Raw genomic sequence first — 9,439 nt, 5'->3', positions numbered from 1 at the left:
AGAAAAGAAAAGAAAGAAAAATTAGCCGGGCATGGTGGCATCCCAGCTACTCGGAGGCTGAGGCAGAAGAATCACTTGAACTTGGGAGGTAGAGGTTGCAGTGGGCTGAGATTATGCCACTGCACTCCAGCCTGGATAACAGAATGAGACCCTGTCTCAAAAAAAAAAAAAAAAAAAAAAATGCAACATATACACTATGATTATAATACAAAAAAATTAAAAATTAAAACATTAAAAACCACAGGCTGGGCACAGTGGCTCACACCTGTAATCTCAACACTTTGGGAGGCCAAAGTGGGAGGGTAACTTGAAGCCGAGAGTTACAGACCAGCCTGGGAGTGAGACACAATCTCTGCAAAAATAAATAAGTAAAAATAAAACAAGGCAAAGACAAAATAGCGATTGTATTGTTTGTATTCAACTAAAGAAATATTATTTTTTATGAATTTACCAACCCCACCTCCTAGCTTTTAAAAATTTATTTATTTATTTGTTTTAGAGACAGGGTCTCATTCTGTCACCCAGACTGGAGTATAGTGGTGTAATCATAACTCACTGCAGCCTTAAACTTCTGGGTTCAAGCAAGCTTCCTGCCTCAGCCTCCCAAGTAGATGGGACTACAGGTGCATGCCACCAAAGATAGGACTATAGGTACGTGCCACCAAGCATGGTTAATTAAAAAAAAATTTTTTTGAGGCCAGGTGCAGTGGCTCGTGCCTATAATCCCAGCACTTTGGGAGGCCGAGGTGGGCAGATCACAAGGTCAGGAGTTCGAGACCAGCCTGACCAACATGGTGAAACCCCGTCTCTGCTAAAAATACAAAAATTAGCCAGGCATGGTGGCACATGGCTATAACCCCAGCTACTCGGAAGGCTGAGGCAGGAGAATCGCTTGAACCCGGGAGGCAGAGGTTGCAGTGAGCCAAGATCGCACCACTGTACTCCAGCCTTGGTGACAGAGCGAGATTCCATCTCAAAAAAAAAAAAAATTGTAGAGACAGGATCTCACTATGCCCAGGCTGGTCTCAGTCTCCTGGGCTCAACTGATCCTCCCATCTCTATCTCCCAGAGTGATGGGATTACAGGCATAAGCCACAGTACCTGGCCCATATTTCCTTCTTCCACCAAAATCCTGGAATTCTCAAGTCAAGTACCTTCCTCCTTAAATCCACATTCCACATGAGTTTATCATCTTTCTAGATATATATTTGGGAAATTTCTCCTTGCTGACAATCCTTGAAAAGTGCCCAGTTCTCAGGACCCAGTTGAAATCACTTATGCCTGGGGCTGGGCGCGGTGGCTCACACCTGTAATCCCAGCACTTTGGGAGGCCGAGGCGGGCAGATCACGAGGTCAGGAGATTGAGAACACCCTGGCTAACACGGTGGAACCTCATCTCTACTAAAAATACAAAAAATTAGCCGGGCATGGTGGCAGGTGCCTGTAGTCCCAGCTACTCAGGAGGCTGAGGCAGGAGAATGGCATGAACCCGGGAAGCAGAGTTTGCGGTGAGCCAAGATCTCGCCACTGCACTCCAGCCTGGGTGACAGAGCGAGACTCCGTCTCAAAGAAAAAAAAAAGAAATCACTTATGCCTGGTTATTCAGGCTCTCCACCATGTCCTGCCCCTCACCCTCACCCCACCTGCCTTCTCTACCTCCACACACACCACCAACCACCTTAGCAGACTTGCAGTCCAAGGCCTCGAACCCCTGCACTGCCAGCCCACTGCTGTCACCAAGACCTAGGCTGAGACCCAACACCCCAGTGTCTTCCACCCCTCCTAGGCGATTCTCTTCCAGCTTCTGGGCTGCAGCAGGCCTGGTTGGCTGTGGTCCCATTTCAACCTGTCTTCTTTCTCTCCTAGCAGTTACATCTGCAGTGTGCCTCCCACACTGGAAGCTTCCCGAAGATGGCAACGGTTTCTCATTCATGGCAGAACCCCTGTGCCTCACCCACACATTTGATTCACTAAATGCCGACCTCATCCAAGGCATTGTTCTATCCTGCAAAAATATGATTCAAGCCACATGTAATTTTAGATTTTCTAGTAGCCATAAAGTTAGAAAAAACAGATGAAATTAATTTTAATAATATACTGTATTTAGCCCAATATATCCAAAACATTATCAGTTCAATATGTAATTAACATCAAAGAATTGGTTCATGAGATACCTTGGCAGGGTGCAGTGGCTCACGCCTGTAACCCTAGAACTATAGGAGGCTGAGGTAGGCAGATTGCTGGAGCCCAGGAGCTCAAGACCAGCCTGAGTAACACAGGGAGACCCCAGCTTTACCAAAAACACAAAAAAGTTATCTGGGCATGGTGACACAGACCTGTGGTCCCAGCTGCCCAGAAGGCTGAGGTGGGAGGATCACCTGAGCCTGGGAGGTCGAGGCTGTAATGATCTATGATCACATCACGGCATTCCAGCCTGGGTGACAGAGTGAGACCGTGTCTCATATAAATAAACAAATAGGCCTGGTGCAGTGGCTGACGCCTGTAATCCCAGCACTTTGGAAGGCTGAGTGAGACGGATCACCTGAGGTCAGGAGCTCGAGACCAGACTGGCCAACATAGTGAAACCCCATATCTACTAAAAATACAAAATTAGCCGGGTGTGGTGATGTGCACCTGTAATCCCAGCTACTTGGGAGGCTGAGTCAGGAGAATCGCTTGAACCCGGGAGGCAGAAGTTGCAATGAGCCGAGATCATGCCACTGCACTCCAGCCTGGGCAACAGGTGAGACTCTGTCTCAATAAATAAACAAATAAATAAATAATGAGAAATCTTACTCTTCTCACTAAGTCTCTGAAATCCAACGTGCGTTTAACACACAGTACATCTTAACTTCCTTTCAAGTGCTCAATAGTCACACAGGGCTCACAGTTACCATATGGAGAGCACAGTTTAAGTTGCTGCGGATACAACAGTGAACAGTCTAGAAGTCCATTCCTGTGGCCCCATCCACCACTGCCAGCCTGGACCCGGCACTTACACTCTGTGCATGTTTGTCCTGGTGCTCTAGCTCCTGAACTTGATTTAGTTTCTTCTCAACACAGCAGCCAGACTGGTTTGATCTGACTTGGCTTTCAAAAGCCAAGTCATATCAAATTACTTTCCATTTTAGAATACTGCAAGGAAGCCGGTCACAGTGGCTCACACCTGTAATCCCAACACTTTGGGAGGCTGAGGTGGGTGGATCACTTGAGGTCAGGAGTTTGAGACCAGCCTGGCCAACATAGTGAAACCCCATCTCTACAAAAATAAAAACATTAGCCAGGCGTGGTGGCACGCACCTGTAATCCCAGCTACTCAGGAGGTTGAGGTGTAAGAATTGCTTAAACCCAGGAGGCAGAGGTTGCAGTGAACCAAGATCGCCCCACTGCACTCCAGCCTGGGCAACAGAGCGAGACTCTGTCTCATAACAAACAAAAAACAAAAACAAAAAACACTGCAAGGGCTCCCCATTTTACAGAATAAAAGACAGAATCTTTGGAATGCCCTGCAGGCTTTCTGTGAAGCTCCACACTGCATGCTGCTCAGGTTCTCCTATCTCCCTTGCTCACGCCATTCTCATCTCACGCTTCTCCTGGCTGCTCCTCACCCCCACAGGCTCACTCCTGCCTCCACCTCTGTCCTAGCTCTCCCCAGAGCCTGAAACGCCCGTCTTTTCCCTCCTTCAGGTGGAGGTTAACGTCAGCTCCTCCATGGAGCCTGCCCTGACTCTGACCGGCCAGCTTAACCACGCAGCACCACGCCCCAGCCCTCCAGACACTGGCCCTGCTAGGCCTGTTCCCACAGCACTTCATAATCTTGAATACACAATTCATGTCCTTCTTTATTATGTCTGCTGTTCCTTATCTGTCTAACCCAGCTGTAACCTAAGCTCTAGCATGGAAATCTGTCCTTTTTCTTCCTTTCTGCATCCCCAACATCTACAGCAATGCCAGGCACAGAGTAGACACACAACAAATATATCCTGGAAAAATGAATGGGTTACAATTTAGTGGGAGAAGAGAGACATATGGTATACTAGGAAGATAAGCACTATCGAGAAAAAATAACTCAGGAAGGGGAATGGAAGAAAGGGAGGCTGCCATTTTATGAGGGAGGAGAATAATATAATAATAATAAACATAGCAACTACCACTACATAGTAACTACTATGTGCCGGAGCCTGTGCTAAGCACTTTACTGTTAACACAGTGGGGCCAGGGCAACTTTGCACAGGAGTTAGCTTTTGCCTGCACTGCCTCCATCTGTCCCCCAGCTGTCTCTGGGGACCAGCCTGCCCCACTACTGTGTGACATCCACTAGGACAGAAGCTTCAGGAGGGCAGGGATTTTTGTCTCTTCTGCTCCCTGCTGGATCTCCAGCAGCTAAAACGGTGCCAGGCATACAGCAACTGCTCAGGAAATGAATGCATCCATCAGTCTTGAACCAAGTAGTCAATGTTGGGGCTAATGCACCAGAGAAAAAAGAGCCCTGAAGAATAATAAATAATAATTGCTTTACTCAAATGTTTTACCAAAGGGCTTACTTCCTCTGTGCTAAGTGCTCTGCTAAGTGCTCTGCACCATCCCTAGGAGGGAGAAGCGATTCTCCTCCCCTGCTCAGCAGCTGAGGAAATGGAGGCACAGTGACCTGAAGTAACTTGCAAAGGCAGTCTGACATCCGAGGGACAGCCCTCTGATTCCTGTCCTTCCTGAGACCCACTTCTGCAGCTTTATTTACTTTCTCATCTGTTTCTAACTTACATAAGCCAGGGTTTGTTTCTGATGCTTGCAGAGAACTATAGTGAAGTCACTGCCATCTTAAGATCTAGGCAACTAGAATGTTACCTTTCTATTCAGAAACCACCACTTCATGCAGCCACAGGAAGTAATAAAGCTCAATAATTGGAACAGTAATGATATTAGCTAACTTTTACTGTGTGCTCACTTATGAGCCCAGGTCCTCTGCCAGACACCTTCTGTTCATCATTTATTTCGTCATCACAGCAAACCATTTTATAGATGAGGAAACTGAAGCTTAGAGAAGTAACTTGCCCAAAAGTAACCAGATCTACACTCCTCAGCTCCCTGAGACATCCCCAGTGCCTCCCGCTACTGTCTGTTTTCCTTCTTTTTCATCAGCGTACTTTCCCTACAGGCAAGCCCCCCACTTCCCACCATGTCAAGCTGTCTCACATCTAAAAAGATAATGACTGTAGACTGTGTATCTTGTTTCCTTGAAGACAAAGCAGTTCTTTCTTTATTTTTTAATTTTTATTTTATTATTTTTTACAGAGACAGGGTCTTACTCTGTTGCCCAGGCTGGTCTCAAACTTCTCGGCTCAAGCAATCCTCCTGCCTCAGCCTCTCAAAGTGCAAAAATTATAGGCATGAGCCAACATGCCGGGCTGAAGCAGCAGCTCTTGACGGCCATCTGATTCAACAAAGTACCAGGGCTGTGTTGGGCACTTAGACGCCCCTGTTCTCAAGAATTTCACAGTCAATGATAATAAAGAGGCAGATAAACAAAACAATATCCCATACCTCCCTCCCCCCTCCACACACACACACAAAGGATAAAGAAAAAAAAAACAGATAGTTCGGAATTTTGCAATTAAAAAATGAATGAGACCATTTCCACATCATGCATATAAGTCTTGTGTTTTATGACCTGACATTGTTTTTGTTTTTAATTAAATCCTGAAACCTAGTTTTGGTCACAAAATCCAGTGGTATACCTGATTGCAGCCTCTTGCAAATGATTATAGATTTTGCACAAAGACTGAGGCATTTGTTTGTTTGTTTTTTGAGACAAAGTCTTACTCTATCTCCCAGGCAGGAATGCAGCGGCAATCTCGGCTCACTGCAACCTCCGTCTCCTGGGTTCAAGAGATCTTCCTACCTCAGCCTTCTGAGTAGCTGGGACTACAGGCGTGTGCCACCACGCTGGGCTAATTTTTTTTTTTTTTTTGTATTTTTAGTAGAGACAGAGTTTCATCATGTTGGCCAGGCTGGTCTTGAACTCCTGACCTCAGGTAATCTGCTGGCCTCAGCCTCCCAAAGTGCTGGGATTACAGGTGTGAGCCACCGCACCCAGCCAAGACTGCGGCTTCTGACCTCTACCCATGACTCCTGCCCACACCCACAGCCCAAAACTTTCCAGCATGGCAGCCCTTACCTAAGGCCTCTTGGCCCCTTTGTCTCTGACTGCTCCATGGCTGCGGAAAAGGCCAGCAGCCAGAGCACGAGGTATCTTCGTGCAAGATGTTCAGCTTTCTGTTTGTGCCTGAGGTGCGTGGGGGACACACTCTGTCCTGCTCAAGGCCAAGGGGTATACCCTTTTCTTGTTCTTTTTTTTTTTGAGACTGAGTTTTGCTCTTGTTGCCCAGGCTGAAATACAATGGTGCGATCTCAGCTTACAGCAACCTCCGCCTCCCGGGTTCAAGCGATTCTTCTGCCTCAGACTCCCAAGTAGCTGGAATTACAGGCGCGTGCCACCATGCCCGGCTAATTTTTTGTATTTGTAGTAGTGACCGGGTTTCACCATGTTGGCCAGGCTGGTCTCAGACTCCTGACCTCAGGTGATCCACCTGCCTCAGCCTCCCAAAGCGCTGGGATTACAGGTGTGGGCCACTGCGCCCAGCCCTTTGCTTGTTCTTAACCTCACTATCCTCTAACTTCTGAGAGTCACACTAAGAAGTCGAAGACTGTGGTCCAAATCTCTACAGCTCTGCCACTCCCAAGCTGTGTGACCTGGGAGGATATTTTTAACCTCTCTGGGCTGTGGGTTCCTCATCTGCAAAACCACAATAATAATCATCCTATTTTATAGGAAAGTTAAATGAGATCATATAATTTGAAGTGTTAGAACCAACCCTGCCCCACAACGAGGACTCTACCATTGCTAGACATTCCATTATAAGTGACTCATGGAGTTGCAGGGAGTAGAAGGTGAAGAACATGCTTTGCATGATAAACGACGTCCATGTTATACATGCACTATTATTGTTCTTATTATTAATTGTTATTTATTACCATTACTAGTTCCTTAGATTATTTGAGGTCAGAAAACAGAAGAGACAAAGGGGGCTCCTGCCAAAGGACCCATTTTGGCAGCATTCCAAAAGGCCTTGAATTTCTGAGACTCTCTAGGGACGATATTGAAGTGACTGTCCACAGGACTCAATGGTCCAAATGATTCCAGATTGTTGCTCTGTTCCCATCCTCAGTCAGGGTCCCACCACAGACACTGGGAATATAAGTTGGGGTACGGGGTGCGGTCCTGATCCCTTAAAGAGATCACAAATCTGCATCAGGAAACAACAAAAAGCAAAACAAGGCCGGGTGCCGTGGCTCCTGTAATCCCAATACTTTGGGAGGCTGAGGAGGGCAGATCACCTGAGGTCAGATGTTCGAGACCAGCTTGACCAATCTGGAGAAACTCCGTCTCTACTAAAAATACAAAATTAGCTGGGCGTGGTGGTCCACGCCTGTAATCCCAGCTACTGGGGAGGCCTCCCAGCATTTTGGGAGGCCGAGGCGGGCGGATCACCTGAGGCTGGGAGTTCAAAACCAGCCTGACCAATCTGGAGAAACTCCATCTCTACTAAAAATACAAAATTAGCTGGGTGTGGTGATGCATGCCTTTAATCCTAGCTACTTGGGAGGCTGAGGCAGGAGAATCGCTTGAACCCGGGAGGCGGAAGTTGCAGTGAGCCGAAATCGAGCCATTTTACTCCAGCCTGGGCAAGAAGAGTGAAACTCTGTCTCAAAAAAAAAAAAAAAAAAAAAAAAATAGCAAAACAAGAGAAAAAGGAGAATCTCATGTCTGCAGCCAACTATGAAAGGAAATGCAAAATAAAAAGGCCACACATCCAGAAGGGCCACCTGATATATAAAACACATAGCAAAGGGGCAGCCATCAGCAGGCCTGCCACTGCCTCTCCAGAGAACCTGGACCGGCAACTATCCAAGGTCTTCCACTTCCACCAGATAATCTGCCTATGGTCTGCCCAAATGCAGGGCCACTCACACAAACAGGAGGAAAGAGCAAGGTGTCTTATGGTCCAGGAGATCGCTTGACGAAGCTGCCAGAGAAACGTGTCCATCTTGGGCAGGCAGAAGGCCCAGGCATGGCAAACACAGGCTCCAGAACCCAGCCAGAGTGCCTGCCTACCGCTCAGGAGGCGGAAAAAAAAAAACAACTAAAGAACAGGGAGTTAGTTGATTTGATGTGGGCAGTGAGAATTCACCAGGTTTTCAGACCAGCAACCATACAAACTAGTGGGGATCAGATATGTCAGAACAGAGGGGAGAACTCCTCCTTTCCAGTGCAGAAAAGCTCCAGCCACAGAAACATACAGCATGGAGATGGCGGGGGGCGGGTAAAGGTGTTTAAGACAGAGGAAAAGGAAAGTAAATCAGAAAACAAAACAAAACAAAACAAAAACGGACTTCTTCTATTTTTCAAGAGAAGCCATTTATGCAAAAATTCTGCACTCAAAGTAGATAAGGCAACAAGAATAAGCCACTCTTAACCAGGCAAAACAACAACATAACCACTTAACAAATCGCTCTGGGAATTCAATGGGTACAGCATATACCCCACAGTCATACCCATAAGTGGAATTCCAGTTGGGCCCTTGTGCCGAAGCTTTAGACCACGAGGCACGTCCTCACCTCCAAGATGTAACTCATCTCAAATAATGGAGACCAGGCCACGAGGTTTCTCCCAGACACGGATTCTGTATTTGTCCTTCTGCAGCTTCCAGGAAGGTTTTTCTCCTAATAAATCCTTTAGAAAGTTCCACTCAGGGTTCTGAGGATTGATACAACCCCCTTCTTGACTGATCAGAGCTTTAGAAAGATTCGCTATGACCACAGGACTGTGTCAAGTTGAACAAGTCTCAACTTGTCGCTGCCAGTATGCAAAATAGGTCTGAAACATCTTATAACAGACAACACAGCAGACACAGTCCCTGCATCCTCAGGGCCCCCGCCCACCCACCACACACAAACACATTTCTCTAGAGTTTTTTTTTTTCTAGCAAGGAACTAGCCCCAGTAGCCAGGATTCACAGTGGTGGAATGGGTGAGAGACAGGTTAACAGCCTCTCTCTGGAAAACCTGATACCAGAAAGAAAACACCAAAACCTCATCCTCTTGTCCCTAAATCCTTGCACGTGATTTCTTCTCCTCTCTAATGTTCTAGAAGGGCCTTAAGTCAGGAGCTTAGATGAACAGAAGAATCTTCCATGCCTGCAAACCATCAGGAAAATGCATGAGGCATCCACACACAGACGCATGCAGCTTCATGGCTGTGCTTCCTGAAAGTCTACACCCAGAACCACAAACACTGGCATAAATAAGAGCACGTTAGCAAGAGAAGGCAAACCTAATTAAATCAACAGCCCAGCCAAGAAAAATTACCATGATGAGGGTT

The 9,439-nt window shown here is 46.8% G+C and overlaps 1 long non-coding RNA gene across 2 annotated transcripts in view; it reads right to left on the bottom strand.

Annotated features, from left to right (window-relative positions):
* Window positions 1-8,873, bottom strand: part of LOC116813589 (uncharacterized) — a 391,404-nt gene extending 382,531 nt beyond the window's left edge. For both annotated transcript variants that reach the window (XR_009214995.1, XR_009214996.1), the window contains exon 1: window positions 8,677-8,873. This is a non-coding gene — a long non-coding RNA (uncharacterized LOC116813589). The remainder of the gene's footprint in view (window positions 1-8,676) is intronic.
* Window positions 8,874-9,439: the final 566 nt, after the last annotated feature.

Source organism: Hylobates moloch, unplaced genomic scaffold (genome assembly GCF_009828535.3).
Source record: "Hylobates moloch isolate HMO894 unplaced genomic scaffold, HMol_V3 SCAFFOLD_9, whole genome shotgun sequence".
In the NCBI taxonomy this organism is placed as follows: Eukaryota; Metazoa; Chordata; class Mammalia; order Primates; family Hylobatidae; genus Hylobates; species Hylobates moloch.
This window is presented reverse-complemented; position numbering and strand designations above follow the sequence as displayed.